The sequence below is a fragment of the Metopolophium dirhodum genome, chromosome 1, assembly GCF_019925205.1.
Source record: "Metopolophium dirhodum isolate CAU chromosome 1, ASM1992520v1, whole genome shotgun sequence".
NCBI classification, from domain to species: Eukaryota; Metazoa; Arthropoda; class Insecta; order Hemiptera; family Aphididae; genus Metopolophium; species Metopolophium dirhodum.
In genome coordinates, this window is record NC_083560.1 from 108,870,820 (window position 1) to 108,892,460 (window position 21,641).

The 21,641-nt window shown below is 30.8% G+C and overlaps 1 pseudogene; it reads right to left on the reverse strand.

Moving 5' to 3' along the window:
• Positions 1–3,988: 3,988 nt before the first annotated feature.
• Positions 3,989–20,946, reverse strand: LOC132949628 (uncharacterized; annotated as a pseudogene).
• Between the last annotated feature and the right edge of the window lie 695 nt (positions 20,947–21,641).

Here is a 21,641-nt window from a genome sequence, read left to right on the forward strand (position 1 = left end):
GTAACAACCGAGTACCGATAATGTAAAATTCTAATCAAAATAATTGATTGCCTATATCAAACCCCTTTACACGCGGGTATGAATGTGGCTTTTTTGCCCCTGTCTGATTTTAAATGTAGCATGACGGGGTGGTTAATATCTAAAAATGATTATTCCTAGGATTGTTTGTTACTGTTGTAGACTTCCCTAATTCTTTCATTCTGATCACCTTCCTTGTGGGAGGCAAAGCTAAATTATTGGGAATTTTAAATTTTGACTTCCCGAATGCAGCAACTAGATTCACTTTCCCATCAAACAATATAATGTTCAAGAAAATCGTAAGTATTATTTCAACTACTTATCGTGCAGAAAGACAAAAAAAAAAAATTAAAAATTACAAAAACATTATTGTAAAATAAATACTTACATTCATCGCTCCGCTCAGAATCTAAAACAAAACCAAACTTAAACTAAGAATTAAATAAGGTACATGGATGTTGATATGAACTATCTTAATTTTGGAAAGTTTACTTCATCTAGGTACTTATAAATATTGTGGCTATTGCGCAGTGGTGCATCCAGAATTTTTTTTAGTGGGGCACACACTGTCTAAAATGTAGGAAGTCGATTTAAAATAATGGTTTTTATTCAAAAATCCCATGAAATAATTGTATTTATTTTGGGCACATATGATTTTAAATCAAAAAAGTGATTCCTAAAGAGGATAATCTAGAAGCTTATAAATTCAACCATTTTTTTGAAATTACAATCTAACTTCAGGAAGTTTGTTTAATTTACTACCGCTTTTAGTAATTTTCATAGTAAACAATAATAATATATTTAATTTTTCGCGAAGTATTGTCATGTACGTGCGTGCGCGTCTGAGAATTACATCTGGCGGTGGTTGCCCGACACGGCATTACAGCGATTCTCGGAAACACCCACTAATGCTATAGACATAGCCCAAATGTTAATGTCATGTGAATTGCCTAATTATTACTCCTTAAAACATGATACGCTGGAGCCCTCTAAATGCTAATAGTTTATTTATACTTTTAGTCAGTCATTAAGTTAATACATAATAATATGTACATAATAATAAATACCAAGTAATTACGGTGTAAATAACGGTGATAGTGATTAGTGGTATAAGCACAGAATATTCATTGGTATATCTGGTATAAGACATATTTTAGTATGCGTTCATATTGTATACAAATAAAGATTATAAATCTTTAAAAAAAAAAAAATAGCAAAGACGGCCAATGTGGGGGCATGGCTCCTCCCCAGTGGAGTGGTGAACTAAAAATTTTCCAAAGGCAAGTTACAATTATCCCAAGTATTTATGCATAATAATGTATTAATATAATATAACAAATTATATTTCAGATCGTTATTGACTACTTATTGAGAATATCATATTAAATGTACTAAGGGACCCATTGGCTACCATCCACCCCTCTATTTAAGAAAAATTTCAGAGGCCATGGCCTCTGAAATTATCGTTCGCCACGCCACTGCTCCTCCCCCCTCCACTAGATATGCCACTGCTATTAGGTATATTTTACATCAGAAAAACTGGCGATTTACAAATTTATTTGTAAATGTGGCATTCCCAGCGTTCCGTTTTAAATAGATAGAAGGGGTACGCTAAAAAAAATTCAAAAAAGAAGGAGGATAAGTTATAAATTCATATATGTGATATTGATAGTTAAATAGTTAAGTAATGCTGTCCAAGATCTTTAAGCAATATTGTAGTGGAATTAATTCATGGGATACACAATAATATAATAATTATTATTATTTACATTTTTTATTGATCTTTTTAACTTTGACAGTAATAAGATTTAACTTATTTTATGATAAATAAGTTTAAGTATAATATACAATATAAAAAACACAGGTTTTCATATAAAATCATCTAATGGCTCCGGGAGAAAAAGTTTCAATATTTCACTTCAAAATGGCATACTTTTTTTTGTGGTTTTGGTCTGATGCTGCTCAAAAATGGGTCCGAACTTAACAAAAGTCTCTTCAAAACATCATTATTACAAGTCTCTCGTGAACATTTTCTTGAAAAGTTTTGTCGATACAAAGTGTTTATTCCTTGCTTCGGCAGCTTCCTCAGATAGTTGACCAATAGGTACTATCATATGTGAAATAACTGTAGCCCCGTGGATTAACATTTTGTGTAATGTGGGTGACATAGGGTGCCACCCATATAATTGCACATTAAGTTTAGCCGTATACTCTTCAAACTTTTCTACGTTTATACTGTGACCACTTGAGATTGTTTCTAATATAATTTTAAATCTTTTAATTATGTTTACATCTATTCCAGTAATACGTGAAGATGTATCTGGATCGGCAAAAAATCGCCTGGATGTATTGCCATCATTCGTGTTACCAAATCCTGCCTTAGGTATGTCAACTAGAAGACCCATTTGTTCTTTAAATAAATGTTGTATTCTTAGTTTGGTGTCTCTTACTATCATCCTATCTTCGTTTGTTCTGGCTTGCTACTTTTTAATTGGGAGTTTGTACGCTAAATGAATAATATGTTCAAATAATCTAATTCTAGCATGGAGAATTGATAACTCAAATTTCAAAGCATCATTATTTATTTCTTTTTCAATATTTAAGTTATTAAAGTTTTTCGAGGTATTTCCACATATGTAACACCTCATAGTAGAAGATGTACTTGTCGCTGCATTGCAAACTTTTGCATCAACCATTGTCGGTAGTAATATATGTTTTATATGTAGTAAAACACCACTAGCTGTTGGTATGTCAGATTTATTCAGACTGCTTACTTGTTTTTCAATAAACAGGATTTCTTCTTTAGTAATATCCGCTGTTTCATGTAAAAAACGAATGCGTATTGGTCTACAAAATCTTGTAGACGAAGGAACTGGGTTCTGCCATGCAACTTTTTTACTGTCATCAATATTACATATTAATCTCAAACGGACAAGTGAACTTTGGAAAATATTCGCATCACTATGTTCGTTGCTCTCAAATAACTGTTTGAACTGTGACTGTTGAGATCCATCACAGCCCCATTTCGATATAAGTTCTAAATTATGTTTTTCATCTTCTGTTAAGTTTTCCATAACTTCTTCCAAATATTTACCCAATCGTAAAGAAATATGATCTAGCAAATCTTGTAGATTGACTCTGCACATGTTTCCGTAATATTCATCGACTCTTTTTTTGGATAGCAATCTTGTTTTGCGTTTTTTATTAATGAATAACAAGGGTAAATATTTTTATTAGCAGAATGAATAACTTCATATTGCTTTTTTGATAAATTAGCTTCTACAAATATAATTAAAGCCTTTGATAGTGTGTGTTTTTTAAATTTCTCTTTCTCTTTCGATTTGTCTACAGATGCTAAAACTTTTCGATATTTTGTTGCTCTAGTCGGTGTAAGACGTAAGTGTTATTTTTTTTATCATTTTAGATACATCAATATTTCCTGCAGCATGCTGACTCATACTGGCTGCAAAAGTCAACTCATCAGCAGAAATAGTTTCTCTTATGCCCTTAGTTTTACGTCTCTTATTTCGATCATTCGATTCACCGAAATCTTTTACTGGACGACCCGGTTTTAGTGTTGTCCAGGTAACTAATTATATTTTTTTATTTTATTTGAAATATTGAAAGCTAACACCCATTGTTGGAGTTTATCTTTAATGCTAAGTTTATTACAAGTAGTATAATTATTGTATGATCCTAATGTATCATTAATTGTATCTAGTTCCAATCCTATCTCTTGTGGTAAATTAGTTTGATCATGAGGTATAGGATCATCAGGTACAGGGTTATTAGAAACAAAATTATTGTAGCTAAAGTTTTCAACAGCTGTTTCGGATGTCTTCATATTGTTAAGAATATCATTATCAGTGTTTGAACAAGTTGTTATATCCGTTCTTCTTTATCTGATGTTTTAATACTATTTGTAGCAGTAGCACAGTTGAGTCTCTTGAAATGTTGAAAAGACATAATCTCAATTGTTTTGCGCTTTTTGCGAGGAATCTACAAGATAAACATTAAATATTCATAAATAATTAGGTAAGTAAATCTCTAATATTTAGAAACAACAATAAATTTATGTTTTTACAATTGTTTAACGTAATACGTATTAAGACCTTTATAGTATTAATATTAACAGTAAAAGCTTAGTTCATAATATTTCTTTCAGCAACAATATTGTTTTCTTATAATACGATAAAATAGTTACAGCATTGTAGTGGCAGTTATGTTGGGGAATGAAAAGCAATGGACTAAATTAAAAACAGGAAACAAATCTCCTCCAAATAAAAAAAATTATTTATAATATAGATAGGTACTGTTACATACTGTATAGTGTATAATATATCATACACTCTTGGGACTTGTATAAAATGTTCACTTAAGCGAAAGTTAAACATACCTGAAGCCATTTTTTCATTCTTCAGACGTTGAGCCCCATGCCTGAAGCAATCTTTAACAACTTTTTCAAATGTATGTTCATCGTTTTGGTATAATTCATATGAAGTTTCTAAGAACACAATTAACAAGTATATTTAAGTGGATATAGGTTTAAAAAATTGTAATATCATACTTTTCATAGCTTTCATTATTCGATGATTAACTAGTCTAAAATTATTTGTTTGGCCAGTCCAAGAGCATAGAGTAGCCAGTTTTAACTGCTTTGTGTCAGAGCCACCAATAGAATTAATGAATTTATTCTGAAATTATATTTACAGTAATAAAAAACGAATTATATATAACCAAATAAATGTGTTTACCAATTTTGAAATGTTCTCATCATTTTTTAATAATGCATCCATATTGATAAGGGATTCTACATCATTCATAGGGAAATAGCTTAAAAATGTAAAATCTAAAGGTACGGTGTCCAAGGCGCGGCCGGCCGCAGCGACTGGCCGCCGCGGCTACTTCTGCGACTACTGTGGTGATCAGCCGCCGATGTCTGACTGTTGTTCTACACCGGCGACTGGCCGCTGCGGCTCGTCAAAATAGTGTGCTTTTAGAGCTCGTACTGTGTAGACCTATTTATTCTGTGTGGAGTTTGTACCAGTATATTCAATATGGTCAATACGTACATCATGAATAACAATAAAATTGTGCAGCTTTTATTGGAGGAGGAAGAAGAGGAAGACAAATTATTTTCCTACTTAAATCCAAAAAAAAAAAAAAAAAAGCTGATATTATATATCAAAGTCGTCCAAATGAAGGTTTTTTTGAAATTTTAATTGAGAGACACTTATTAAATAATGAAACAAAATTTCGCGAGTTTTTTCGGGTTAATCGTCAACAGTTCGACTATTTATTATCGTTAGTTACGTTTGAACTTACTAAACCACCCAGTAACAGAGTGAAAAAAACCAATTACAGCAGCAGAAAAACTGTCACTGACATTGAGGTAACTATACTGTATACATAATAATGATTCTTATAATAAAACTTTAGGACATAATGTACCTTAATACGACTTTCTTAGTTATTCCACTTGTTTACATTCTCATTCTCATTTAATTTGTTACCTTATACGCATAATATACTTTGTAAAAAATAATTTTTTTTAACAGGTACATGGATACTGGTGAGTCATTTCGATCGTTATCGTTTAGTTTTCGAATATGTCATACATATATAAGCAGAATTGTGAAGGAAACGTTACTGGTTTTGAAAAAAAAGTTTAAAACCGATATTTTTACCAGATCCAAGTGAAATTGATTTCAAAAAGAAAGCAAATGAATTTTACTACAAGTGGAACTTTCCCAATTGCATTCTGGTCATTGATGGCAAGCATATTAGAGTTCCGAGTCCAGATAATTCAGGGTCATTATTCCATAATTATAAAGATTTTTTTTCCGTCGTTTTGTTGGCAATAGTCGATGCTAACTGTAAATTTGTGGTGGTGGATATAGGATCGTATGGGAAAGAAGGAGACAGTGGTATTTTTCTCAAATCCATTATGGAGCAACAGATTTTAAATGGATCATTTAGTTTTCCAGAGGATTGTTCTCTTCCAGGTTCTGATATAATTGTCCTGCATGTAATCGTTGGAGAAACCCTACTCGAGAAAATCAAGCAGAGACGATTCTACAAAAACGGTATTCAATTATAGACTTAGTCGAGAATGTCAAGTGCGATGGCTTGTGGGTTGATAGCTGTAGTGTATGAAATGGTAGACGATGAAGTTTGAGAACGGTCTGAGTCAGAGTATGAAATCGGCGATATGTTTTGTGGGTTAGAAACTCCGTAGTAATGTTGTTGGTTTTGTTGGAAGTTTTGAATCGGAAAAAAGCTAGGCGCACTAATTTGAGGAGGGTTAGCATATTTTTCTTGAAGCTCATTTATAAACATAAGTGTCTTAATTTTAGCTTCATTAATGCCCATTGTCGGTAATTTTTTTACAGTAAGAGCTATGCTTTTAAAAATAAATCAATGTCATCTTCTTCATTTTTATTGGCGTTTAAAAGTTGTTCATTTTGTTGTTGAATGCTTTGGATTATCATGTTTCGATCTTGAGTTTTTTTTGCCAATATCGCGGCTAGCTTATCCGTTTTTGATCTAGCACGATTACCCGCAAATGAGCACCCTGGTAAGTCAACATCATCTTTATTTGAATCATCAATATCAATCTCATCGTCAGTACCAACACATTCCATCTTCATTTAGTGGCGTATCAATGTTAGATGTAGAACTAAAAATATTAATGAAACTATTATTGTTTCATATTTAAGTGAAACAGGTTTTTAAAAATAACTATTTACCTTCGCTCATTATTCACGGAGTTTAAGAATGATACGCGATCTGCCAAGATCTATTTTTTTTTAGATGATGAAGCAGATCCTGTTCTTAACTTCCTTTTGTTTCTATTATAAGTGTCTTTTATATTTTTCCATCGCCTCTTGCAATCGTCGACTGAAATAAATAATTTTACTATTGTATAGGTATAGATAAAGAAATAAATTAGGCATATTTTATTTTTTATTTAAATCACTTATTTAAGAAACGACGTAAGTCACAAAATTTCACAAATTGGATGTGATGGCCAAAATCGTAACTATACAGTGTTGAGATTTTTTTGTAGTCTTGCTGAAAAACAAGGCTCCCAAATATATTTATAAAGCAATTAAAAATTGTTATAAATTCAATACGATATTAACAATATTTAATAATCAATAAGATTAGTTTATTGCAGTAACCTTTTTGTCCGTTTATTAAAGAAAAATTAAAATAATATTTTAATAATAATATTGTGTAGGCGTAATTCCAAGGGCTGACTAAAAGTGTTTTAGAATAAACGTAATGTGTAATTTGCCAAGTTCTTTCCATTAGACCTCTCGGTTTATAATCCACCATGTATCACTGGTAGCGTAAAAACAGTTTTTTATTGTTTTCTCCGAATCGCCTTTTATTGACTTACGTAGTTTATCAAATAGGTGGTTCACTTACAAAAAATTGTCTTACATCAATTTGTACAACATTTTAATCACATGCGTAAAACAAAATCAATAATGGTTTAAAGTAATAAAATATAATTTTATCAATGAAAAATGTTATTGAAATTATTTATAGATGTCTTTTTGCCATATTATATTTATAAATATTTCTGAAAATAACTCAACATGCTTGTAAACAGAAATAGAAACTTTGTAGTGTTCACTGTTCACGGTTTATTCATATTTCATAGTGTATTTTCCCACTATTCAGATTTCATAAATAATTGTTTGTAGGTACCTATTATTTGACATAGGTATATCATGTATGTAAGTACCTATACGTACGTCATATAAAATAAGTAGGTAGTACCTACGTAAAATTCTAACAAAAAATGCTAATCGATCTCAAACGTATATAATCATTGTCAATTATTTAAACAAATAAATTCTAACAATTGTTAATACATTAATGTATAATAAAAAAAATTATTATATTATAGAATTTTTATTATTAAAAAAATATAATTGGGCCTCTGGACCAAAGCTATTATGTGCTACAATTTTTCCTTATCTACACGAACAGGTCGTGGGATTAGCTTTGCAAGTACCTATATTGGCAGTTCTTTTGACTTTTGTCACATTTACCGACGGCACCAGTAACAAATAATTGTACAAATATACAAGCCCTAGTAATTATACATATTTAGTCAAGTATAAATTTATGTGAACTGTTTTATATTGTTACCATTTTATATAGTATGTACATTATAAAATACTGGAATATTTAAATTATACAAAAATACTTACTAGATCTTCCAACTTTTATGGAAATATCTCTCCATATCTCATCTTTCCAAATGATGTCCTTGTGGCTTGTTTTTGATAAATCATAAAGTACAGGATTATTACGAACTTCTTCAATCAAAACCTCTTCTTGATCAGGCAAGAATACAACTTTTGCAAGGTTTTGTGATTCAGCCATGGTGTTTAAAGTATAATAATATATAGTATAGTATACAAATTTGAAATAGAAATAGCAAAAGCCGCTGACGACTGTCGCTGTGCACTGCTTTCGAGTGAGTAGAGCCGCGGGTCGCAGCGGCCCATTCATAGTCGCAAAGCCGCAGTCGCTCATTGGACACCGTACCTTAAAAAAGAGGCTTGAATATTTGAATTAGGATTTCTTTTTATGTAGTCTATAACAATATCTAACTTTTTGTCAATTCTAGTAAAAACATATAATATGTTACATAAGTAATTGATCCATTTTACCAGAGTCTAATCCATGATTATGTTATAAGCCAGGTAGGCTTACAACGAGTTTTTTGTAGAAAGTGAAGGTAACTCAAAATAAATAACAATTTGTTAATTAATTAAGTATATTTTAAAATAAACACACATATATCGACAATGATAAAGTACGAGTCATACGCTTGTTGTAAGACTGTTTCCTACTGTCCTTTACAATGGACTTATATCTCTGAATCTATGTTATAATTAAACAATTTATATTCGCACTACATACTTGTGTTACTTTCCTTATGACTATAATGTTTTGCACAATTGCACAACCATTACCTTGCTATCTATTCATTGAATATAAAGTATTGATTAGTACTACGTGTTAATAATATTACAACTACGTAGGTGGTCTTCTACACCTCCCCTACCAGACGAAGGATTATACTTCAATAAGAATAATCTTTCGCCCTTACATTTTTCTTAAACTCCAGTGGTTATTGGTATTAATTCTCTCCTGTTAACTATATGTATGTTACTTCTATTATTAGTTTTACAATTTTTATATATATAATAGCTTAATATTATTATTACAAATGCAATTATATAATAAAAATATTGATATATAATTCGTATAATTTCCTTTTCCTTATATCTAATTTCTATGTCCACTAAATCGTCTATCTCACCTAGCGATTGTGATATATCATTAGTAGATTTATATATATTTTCGCGTGATTTTTCCAATTTTAAATCTTCGAGTTTTGTGTAATTTTTAATATTCAATAATGTTTTCGGTATTTTAGACCATGGCACTATATCTATATTCCTATTAGTTGATAAATGTTTTATTGGTATTAGGACTGAATCAGATGTAAAAATCCTACAATCCTCCCTTATTGAAATTATCCCTGTCCCTGTTAAATTAAGTTTTATACTTGCTTTTGCTTCCTCACAATCTAATATAACATTTTCTCTTGAAACCGAATATATCCATGCGTTTTTAAATTTTAATTTATGAAATATGTTTTCTACTAACGTAATGTGTCGTACATGACATGTTTTTGGTATTTCTACTGGCTCTAATAGTAACTTTACTTCACACACTGTTCTTTCATGTCTATTGTATATTGCTTGTCCTCCTGCACACAATTTATAATTTGGTGTTTGTCTACATTTATTTAATTCCTCTGTCCTATATGAAATGTAATTTTCATAATTTTTACTTATAGCTAAATAATCCATTTTTGGGTTTATGTACATATGTAACGGATCGTTATTCCCACTTACTGGTAATGGTATTAAATTATATAATGTAAATTCGTAATTATCAATTAAAGGTATCCTTATCAAAAATATTAAAGTTTTATTTTTATATATACATACTACGTCGGCTATACTTAATAATGTATGAGCTCCTATTATGTCCAATGGAACTGGTAATCTCTGGTGTTTAGGTATATCGTTTTCGATTTTTTTTAATTGTTCTAAAATGTCTTTCGGTGTTAAAACACTAGCATGAATAACACCCCCTTGTGCTGCTGTTACAATTTCTCCTAATAAATCTACTTCAAATAATACCTGACTTATCATTAAATTAAATAATATAATCTGTTGTTCCACCAATTGTTCTAACTCTATATCCATTATTAATTCATTCATATTTCTTAATTGATTTTCTATTTTTCCAAAATTTTCATTTAATAATATTTTTTCTTTATTTATATTAAAAAATGTATTATTATAAAGTTCTACATTCGACTTAACTGCATAAATTTGTTCTTTTATAATTACTTGAATGTAATTCCGAAATTTGAGTAGAAAATTTATCCGCATCTTCCTCTGTTAGAGTACCATATAATTGTTTATACACATCCCCAACAAAATTAAACCAACCCCTTTTTTTCCGTGATGTGGGTGTAGTTCCTAACATAAGAAAATACTGATTTTTCCTTTTTTCTACTTCCTCTAGTAATGCGTTTATTGTAGTATTCACATCATTACATTTAGCATTTTTTACTACTTTCGTTACGTTTCTACATACTACCTCAATTACTAAAAAATATTGTTTTAACGTAGTTATTCTTAAATCATAATTAGTTAAATTTACCGAAGTTATTATATTCCAATTTATATTTGTTAATTTTAACTGTCCTTCATTCTCGTAATATAACCCTGACGTATTTGGTACTTGAGATATATTGTACGTACTGTCTGCCAATATGATATCTAATATTAATGAAGTTGCCAAAACTAACCTAAATAACAAACAAAATTCTAATTTAATATTTACTCATCAAATGCTTTCACATTGTTAATGTGAACACGTACATTTTTATTGTTTTTTCGTATTGTTATGTTCTCATTGTCATGCCACTCTATTATTTCATATGGGCCTTCCCATTTAGATGCTAATTTATTTTTCATTTGATTATTCTTAAGTAATATTTTTTTACACGATCCTTTCGTTAATGGGTTCATCGTTTTATCGTAATTATCTTTGCTTTTATTTTTATTTATTATTATAGTGTCACGTGCCACCTCGTAACACTCCTGCATTCGTCGTTTCATCATGAATGAATAATCGTCATAATTGTATTGCGGCTCTACCGGTTTCGAAAATGAATTAGGTATTCGCGGCGGATAACCATATATTAGTTCAAACGGTGTATAGTTTGTACTAGTATGAATCGACGTGTTATATGTATACATGGCATATGATATTAACTCATCCCAGTCGTTTAACTTTTTATTTACAAAACTCCTTAAATATTCCTTTAACGTCCTGTGTGATCTCTCTAACGCCCCGTTTCCTTCCGGGTGGTAGGCCGTGGTGTGAATTTTTTTTACCTGTAGTAATTTGCATACGTTAGCAAACACTTTACTCATAAAATTTTGTCCTTGATCAGTTAGTATGGAACCCGGTATCCCGTATGTACAAATCACCTGTTCTACGAAATGTTTTGAAATAGTATTCGCATCCGTTGTTTCTAAGGGTATTGCTAAACTAAATTTGGTTAAATCATCTTGAATGGTTAACAAATACTCCTTGTTACTAATCGTTTTTAATAATGGTCCTACTATATCCATGAATATTTTTTCAAACGGCCTGGTAGCCGTTGTTGTAATTATTAACGGTTGCTTAGTTTTCCTATTACTTTCTTTATTTTTTTGACACAATTCACAATTCTTTATATATTTTTTTACTTCCGATTTTAACCCCTTCCAATTAAAGTTTAATTTAATTCTTTTGACTGTGCGGGTTACCCCTAAATGTCCGCCTAATTTATTCTCATGAAATTCCTGAATAATTTGTAATTTTTCCTCGCTTGGAAACGTTTGATTATAATCCGTATTATCTAAAAAAATTTGTATCTTTATAACTGTGTCGTGAAAAATCATTTTTACCATTGCCGTAACGATTTCAAAATTTAGGTTACAAGTCTCGTAATCTATACGTGGAATTGCTAATTTTTCTATATCATACTCCACACAAAATATTTTTACCTTTAATAAGATTTCAAATAACTGTTCATAACTTGGCACTAATGGGTATTTTTCTGCAATAATGAAAAAAAATATTTTCCTGTCTTCACAACCACTTATTTTTATAATTTGTCTTATTTCATGCTTCTTTTGTTTCTCCTCCTGAATATTAAATTGCTTTGACATATATAAAAAATCCATAGCTAATTTACCTCTAATCGATAAATCCCCTGTTACTGGTAACCCTATGTGGTAATCCTCACCCGCTTCTAATAGTGTCCCTTTTACTTCTTCTATGTTTTTATTCACTATTTTTTTACTAGCTAACGCTTGATTAAAATTACTGTACGTTATCTCCTCCTCATTAGCTGCTATTAGTATTCGACTTAATGCATCAGCATTTTGGTTTTCTGTTCCTTTTTTATAAACTATCTCATAGTCATACTCCTCTAATTTTAGTCTCCAACGAATTAATCTCGACCCTGGGTCTTTGACATTAAATAGCCAGGTTAATGGTTTGTGATCTGTCACTACCCTGAATTTAGCACCCCATAAATAAGGGCGGAAGTGTTTCACACTCCACACTATTGCTAGACACTCTCTTTCCGTAGTACTATACCGCTGTTCGGCGCTATTTAATACTCGAGATGCATATGCAATAGGGAGATCTCTCCCAGCACTCATTTGTGAAAGTACTGACCCAATTGCCTGTCCTGAAGCATCACACGTTAAAATAAACATTTCCTCAAAATTTGGGTACATATCACTCCATACAAATACTACATCTTTTTTTAATAATGCCGTCAAAGGTTTTGCTATTTGACTATAATTCTTAATAAATTTCCTATAAAATCCTGTTAACCCCAAAAATCCTTTTAACTCCCTTTGGTTCTTTGGCTGTGGAAAATTCACTACGCTTTCAATTTTTTTCTCATCCGGACGTACCCCATCACCTGTTATAATATGCCCCAAATATGTCACTTCCTTCCTTAAAAATTCACATTTGGACGGTTGAATTCTTAAATTATGTTCACGTAATCTACTTAACACTTTTTCCAATTTTTCATTATGGGTCCTTAGATCTGGTGCAAATATTATTATATCATCTAGGTAAACGTATGCATCTACCCCTTGTAATCCTGTCAGTACATTATTCATTAACCTTTGAAAAGTACTAGGTCCTCCCTTTAGTCCAAATGGTAGTCTTAAAAATTTGTAATGATTTGTCCCCGTTGAGAACCCTGTTTTGTCTGTATCTTTTTCATCTAGTTCAATTTGATGATATCCTGCCGCCAAATCAAGGGTTGTAAAATACTTACATTTCCCCAATTCATCCAAAATTTCTGTTATCTGTGGTAAAGGAAATACATCGCCTACTGTTACTTCATTTAATTTTCTAAAATCTACACATACTCTATACTTTTTTTCTCCTGATAATCCCTCTTTCTTCGGAACCACTATTAACGGTGCATTCCAAGCCGAATTGGCTTTTACTACAATTTTATTCTCTTCCAATTCTCTTATTTGTCTATCAATTTCCTCTCGCTGTGCTCTGGGTAACCTATATGGTTTTACGTTTATCGGTGTAATTCCGTCTGGGACTGGTATTGAATGCTTAATTGATTTCGTTGTCGATAGCCTATCCCCCTCTAACAAAAATAAATCCGCGTATTTAAAACATACTTCGTATATAGTTTCTTTTTCTTCTGTATTTAAATGATCTACTCTTAACGCGTCTAATAGTAAGTCAATCCTATTTTTCTCGTTGCTGCATATTAATACCTGTTCACAGTCCTCGTATTCTTCATACTCCAATTTATCTAATTCCAATTCATTTATTTCTTGCCACTCGTCCGAATTATTTAACACTATTCCTTTCACATATTCTCTCTCTACTTTGCCTACTGTACTACCAATTATCACGTCCTCATTAATGCGTTGGCTTTGAATCACCAAACACTTGTTTTGTAATAACTTATTCACTCGTATCGGTACTATCGTTTGCGCGCGTGGTGGAATATTAATTTTGCTGTCCGGTACTACTAACACGTTCCTCTCTAGGTCAATGCACATTTTATATTCCTTCAATAATTTTTTTCCTATTATACCGTCTACATAAATCGGAAAGTCATCAAATACTACTTCGAATTCTGATGATAGTCTTACGTCACCCGCTATTAACTCTAATGTTGTTCTACCTAATGTTAAAACTGGTGTCGCATTTATACCTCTTAGTTGTACCGTCTTACTTGGGAACATTCTCACTTCTCCCTTCAATTTCGAAAATTTTATCAAATTTAAATCAGCACCACTATCCACTAAAAATTCTCCGACATTATTTCTTAACAATGGTACATCACACTTAACACATTCGTTTTTCATTTCAATTATGGTCAACACTCGCGCTTGGTACTCACTGACTGTTAATGAGTTCGCTACCGGTGCATTACTTCCACTACTGTTACTACTATTTTCACCTTGGTACCTATTTCTATTTTTTATTTTATAACAGTTCGCCATTACGTGTCCTGGTTTCTTACAATAATTACACGTTATTTTCGCTTGATCTTCCCACTTCTTTTTATCACTTTCCCTATTTGTCTTTTCGTAACTTTGATTTTTTCCTTGCCCTGTACCTTTACTATAACACTGGAAACTCTTATGTCCTATTTTATTACACTTAAAACACTTAATACCCGATTTTACTCCTTTGTCAGTATTTACAAATAATTTCCTATTATGTTCCTGAGCTAATAACGCTTTTTCCTCTTCTAATGCGACCTGGTACGCTTCTCTTAGTGTATTTCTTCTCTGAGCCTTTACTAATATATTATATGGTTCTCTTAGTCCTGCTATAAATACATTTAATGCTTGCTTTTTCACTATTTTGTTTATCACTGTCTCTTCCGTTTTTTTCGGATTCTCTAATACCATTGCCTCTATTAATTTAAAACAAATACCTTCGACCTTTTCGTAATATGCTTTTATTCCCTCATTCTTAGTTTGTACACATGCTGCTAACTCTAATTGCAACTGACTCACTGTTTGATATATTCCAAAATTCTCCGTTAAAATGGCTTTTAATTCCTCAAATGTACCAATGGTTTTAAACCTAGTTACTTGATCGGCCCTACCTGATAATTTTGCCAATATCCCTTCTAAAATTAATGGTTGAAGAGTATCTACGACATTATTTAAAACATATTCACATGATTTAATAAAACTACCCAATTCGTTTTCCTCTCCCCCGTACCTTGGTATAAATTTAATCCCTGATTCATAAGTTAATTTGGGAATAGTCATTTCTACTATTTCAATTTCAAATAATTCTGCCAACTGATAATTACTATCGCTAGATTCGATACTACTACTATCGCTACTTTGACTATCGTCGGACATAAACAGTTACAATAAAAAAAAAAAAAAAAAAATTTTACTTCAACATGACGCCCTGATTGTACTTCCCCTTTGATTGATTGTCACTTTGTTGTCCTCTGTTGTCCGTACCCACTGTTCCTTTCCTGTTGCTGACTTATCCTATGATTGCACTCCTTGTCCACCAACTCCCGATTTGAACCAGGCTTAACACAAGCCACGCCTGACCCGAACCTCCTTGTCCGTGTGTTGTATGAAAAATTTGTTCACCTCCTGAATGTCCGCTTCAACAATTATACTTATTGTATTACTACTGCAGATAGTATACAGTATATTATGTTTGAAGAGCACCGCTGCCACCAATTATGTTATAAGCCAGGTAGGCTTACAACGAGTTTTTTGTAGAAAGTGAAGGTAACTCAAAATAAATAACAATTTGTTAATTAATTAAGTATATTTTAAAATAAACACACATATATCGACAATGATAAAGTACGAGTCATACGCTTGTTGTAAGACTGTTTCCTACTGTCCTTTACAATGGACTTATATCTCTGAATCTATGTTATAATTAAACAATTTATATTCGCACTACATACTTGTGTTACTTTCCTTATGACTATAATGTTTTGCACAATTGCACAACCATTACCTTGCTATCTATTCATTGAATATAAAGTATTGATTAGTACTACGTGTTAATAATATTACAACTACGTAGGTGGTCTTCTACAATTATCCAATTCTAAATTATAAAAATCTTTATACTATACATAAATTAAAACTTTATAGGTAATACCATTTCTTTAATTGTACACAGTATTACAAATACATTGTTTTCAAAAGATAAAGTTTAATTTATATACCTAAACATAAAATATCACATAATATATTACCAGGAATGTTCGTTCAACAAATCAAGGTTTGACGAAAAACTCTTTGTACCTGAAATTAAGAATAAAATATAAAATAATCATAGATCGACCAATAACATTGATTAACACGTTGAGTGCCTCGTAGTATTTGGCGCGCGTTGCCCGAGAATCCGCGCGAAATCGGTCCCGCAATTACGTCGGTCGACTATGTGTCGACGTCGGCCCCCAGAGCAATACCTACCGTGGTTTTTTTCAACATACGTAATTCTTATTATTATTTTTTAGTATTTGAATTACGAATACAATATACTATTATGTTTAGAATATTATAAAATAAAGTACATTTCAAATGCTGCTCACAATTACTTTTTTTAATAAAACATTTTTTTTTTTACATAAATACCTAAGCGTAAAAATAAAATACATAATAAAAAATAAAAAAAAAATATATAATGCCACTTGTAACTGCTTAGTATCTAATATTACTGAATAAATTAATATTCAAAAGCTGCTCACAATTACTTTTTTTAATAAAACATTTTTTTTTTTTATAGGTACCTAAGCGTAAAAAATAAAATACATAATAAAAAATAAAAAAAAAAAATTATAATGCCATTTGTAATTATTTAGTATCTAATATGACTGAATAAATTACTCTTCAAATGCAGCTCACAATTACTTTTTTTAATACAATTCTTTTTTATATAAGTTAGCGTAAAAAATAAAATACATCATAAAAAAAGCAAAAAAATCATAATGCCACTTGCAATTGCTTAGTACAATACGCTTAATACAATACGTTACTCATAAAAATAGTTAATACAATAAAAACTAAAATTAAATAATAAGATTTAAAATGCAATATCTATAATATTATATTGCTTATCTAAAAACAATTTTTTATGCGGTTAATAACAATCAGAATAACAATGAAACTACTTACATTTTGTTATGATATTCTTCAAAACAGAGTTCTAAACATAATCCCGGCTGATCTTCACACTTACTGCAATAATAAATGGTTTCTGTTCTTTTTCCCTTAGCGGCACAAATTCGGCATCTTTTACGAATATACCTGTTTTTACAATTTTTGTCTACTTTGATAGGAAGATGCTTTTGCGGTAATAGAGAACATGGTAGTCGTATTGTGTCCGAGATTGTGTCTTTATTAGAGGAAATCAAACTATTGATGACTGATATTCGAAAATCATAATATGATATTTTTTTGACATTTTTATAATACAGCAAAAAAGAATTTAGCAAAGCTATTTGCAAAAAATGTATTGCGATTTTTTTGTACCATCTCAAAGTTTTCCTTTCGCAAGGGTAATACGACATCATTTGGTCTTGCCGATCAATACCAGACATAAACTTATTGTATTCCGATATCGGCAAGGGTTTCAATTTGGATTGACCATATTTATTATGTACTTCTACCATTTCATTTTTGAACTCGGAACTTATAGCCAGAACTTCCCTTTTGTCTTTCCATTTGACTATACACACACCATCTTTTGTATATTTACAAACAGTTTCTCCAGTTTTGAGTTTTTTTGAAATAACTTCTTTTGGATTATTTTTTCGGTTGTTTCTAAGAGTTCCTGTGCAATATGTCTTACGTTGTAATAATGTGTGTGCTAAACTACTGCTGTTGTAATAGTTATCCATAAAGAGTGAGTGACCTTTGTCCAAATGGTTTTCCATCAGTCTATAAACAACATGCTCTGTATGACTTTGTTCAGGTGTATTATCGGTACCTTGCCCAGAATAAATAAGTATATTTAATACGAGTCCGTTAGGTTCAGTCAACATATAAAGTTTTATTCCATATTTGTGGCGTTTATTTTTTATATATTGGCGGAAAACTAATCGGCCACGCCAAAGGACCATTGACTCGTCCAATGATAATTGTTTAGATGGTTGATATACTTCAAGCATACGATTATTGAAATATTCTACAACTGTGTCAATTTTATATAACCGACTAGGTTTAGAAACTCCAGCTTCACGTTCAGGGTTGCGACTAAAATGTAACGCACGCATTATCAGCATGTACCTGTTTCTACTCATAACTTCACGAAAGCAGTTTAAATTAAAAAGTTTATCAGTTTTCCAATAATCAGTCATCCTTGGCATTTTTATCGTGCCTGTATGAAAAACTAATCCAAAAAAAGCTTTTAGTTCATTTTTGGTAAGTTCGATCCATTTTGAGATACGAGATTTATTACTGGACCTAGTCAAGTATAATTCAGCTGCATAATTATTCGTTTCCTCAAGGACGAAGTTATAAAAATCATCGGTCACTAGTAGGTCAAAAAAATCTATTGGTTTGTCACCATTGGGATTTATTTTTAATCCGGAATTTTCTTTGAAAACAAAAGGGTCTAAATCTGGGGAATCGTTTAACCAAATATTATGTGTTTGTGAATTTTTTGGCTTGTTACTTTTTTGTCGATGAATTGTAGGTGGAGAGTTTATAAGTGGAGGAAGTTCATTTTGCATTGACATTGCATCGATATCATCTAAACGCGAAGGACTTACCTCTCTGACGATGCTGTCATTTTCAATTTCGGACACATTTTGCAAAACTTCTTCATCTACATCATCGTCCGCCGAACACGTCCACCTAAATCTGTACCTGAGTCATAGGAAAACTCTTCATCAGACGATAATGGTTCTTTGAACATTTCGGAAATATCGTGATCGGATAAACGAATTTTTTTAGTAACCGGTGATTTTGAACGATTATGGGACGGACCCGGTGTACTTAAAGATGAATCCATTTATGCAATTTGATTAGTTAAAATCTCTACATAAATAAAATAAAAAATAATGTAATAAATAAAATATGTACGATTTATTACGAAATTTATACTTACGTAAATAAACTCGTAAATCAGAATAATAATAATGCACGTCGGTGTACACCGAAACCGTAGAAAATAGATGACCGAAAACTTCAGCGTATTGCACGTGACTAATAGACGTGTACAATAAATATTAAATAATAGCTCTAGTAATGAATCATATGCAGGTAAACAAAATAATAATATAATGATGTAAATTCCTTGAATTATTTTCGTTTATACATCATAATAATATATATATATTTATAATATAAGGAAAATAAATTTGGCAATACGAATACTATATTTAATTACTTTACAACCGTATATTATAAGAATAATAAATATATATACTATATAATTATGTATAGAATTGTCGTGGTCGCCGTCATCGACGATTTTCTGGGAAAAAATAACCATTACTTTGCTAAAAATAAACGAAAATAAAATCCGAATACACCGTTGAAAAGAAGACATTTCAATGAATAACCACGTATAAAAACAGAAGAGTTGCTCTGATAACCGAGTAAATTATAAGGCCATAAAGATGCCTATACAAATTGTCGACTACCCGTCGACCGCGGCCTCAGAGGCAACGCCACTGTTGTCGACTACCCGTCGACCGCGGCACTCAACGTGTTAATAAATCCAAAAAAATAGGATCAGATTTAAATACCTGTTGTATCAATTGTATTCAATTCGGTTCTAGTATTCATCATGGAAGTAGAATTTGAAACAGCTAAACAAAAATTATGAATAATAATAAAATATAAAAATGTATTATTATATTATATTTAATATTACAGTATATTCTAAGAATTTAAATACCTATATTATATAAACTAAAGACTATAATTTTTAATGTATAATACAATAGCATTTCATAAATTGTACCTACTCAATTATGTTATAAATACATAAATACATTGTTTTTAAAATAATAAGTTTAATTTATTTACCTTTATAATATAATATATTACATGGTAATAACTTGCAGGAATGTTTGATAAATCAAAGTTTGACGTATGACTCTTTGTAACTGAAATTAAAAATAAAATATAAAATAATCATTGATTGACAAATAATATTGATTAATAAATCCATAAAATATAATAGGATGGATCAGATTTAAATAATTGTCAATAATTGTGTTCAATTCATTTCTAGTATTAACCAAAGAAGCAGAATTTGAAACGGCTAAAGAAAAATTATAATCATTAATTTAATATAATATATTAAGTATTACAGAATATTCTAAAAATTATAATTATTCAACAACTTACAAGGAAAATGATACATATCATTATTGTCAATAAAAGAATTGCGGCGTCTTCGTCATACATTGTTTTCAATGGAGCTAACAGAAAATTTAAACAAATTATAAAGGAAAACATACATTGGAACATTATATAAAATTATATACAAAATAGGTAGGTAATAGAAAAAAATTTAATTGTACATACATGATACCGAGCATTCAGCTGCACATTCAGTATTGTAAGTCGAAAGCAGTTGGTTTTCATTTGGTTTTTTTTTTTTAATATTTCAATACATTCATCGTCGCTGCTAGTACATTAAAAAAATAAAAAATACATAATATAATTAAAAAAAGTAATACAACCACTCTGATTAATAAAAGGAATCCTACATGGAAATAAAAGTTTGGGTGCCATTTGTGGGAAGCATGGGGTGCAATCATTGCTCAACATAAGAATTGCCATCCTAAGGACCAAAGTATAATAAATCTACATGTTTTTTTTTTTAACATAAGTCTATAAGCCTATTAAAACTCTATTTCCAACAAACTTTATGAGTTATGACGTTATATCTTTCTAATATACCAGATTATGCAAAATAGTAAGGTACATATATGTTCCTTATAGTACTATTGTTATTTTTATTTTAGTGATTTTGAAAAAAAAATTAGCTTACGATCCGAAATGTCGTAATTTTCTTATGTTCATTAAAACATTGTGTACAGGTGTGGTACTATGATACCCACAAATACTAATTATAATATTGTAACAAGTCTCAGCTAAAGTAAAAATACTTTAAGTGATCGTACGTATACGTTTGCAATGTTTGCATACAATTCATTACGAATACATTTTTATTAAATACTTTAACCTTCTGCACTTCCGTTGGTAAAATACAATCTCGCCAGTATTCCACCACCGACTGTGTGAATACATCACTTGTCCCTGAATTATATGAAGAGGTGTAGTTACGGATATATTATGGTGATACGTGTCACTCCTGATGCAATTATACTAGATGCACTTTTTCATACCACCCAGTTTAAATAAATGCATTGTGCAAAATTATCAATGGTACGTAGTCCTTTTTTGGTAAAGACCTTCCATGAATAGTGTCAATGGGTG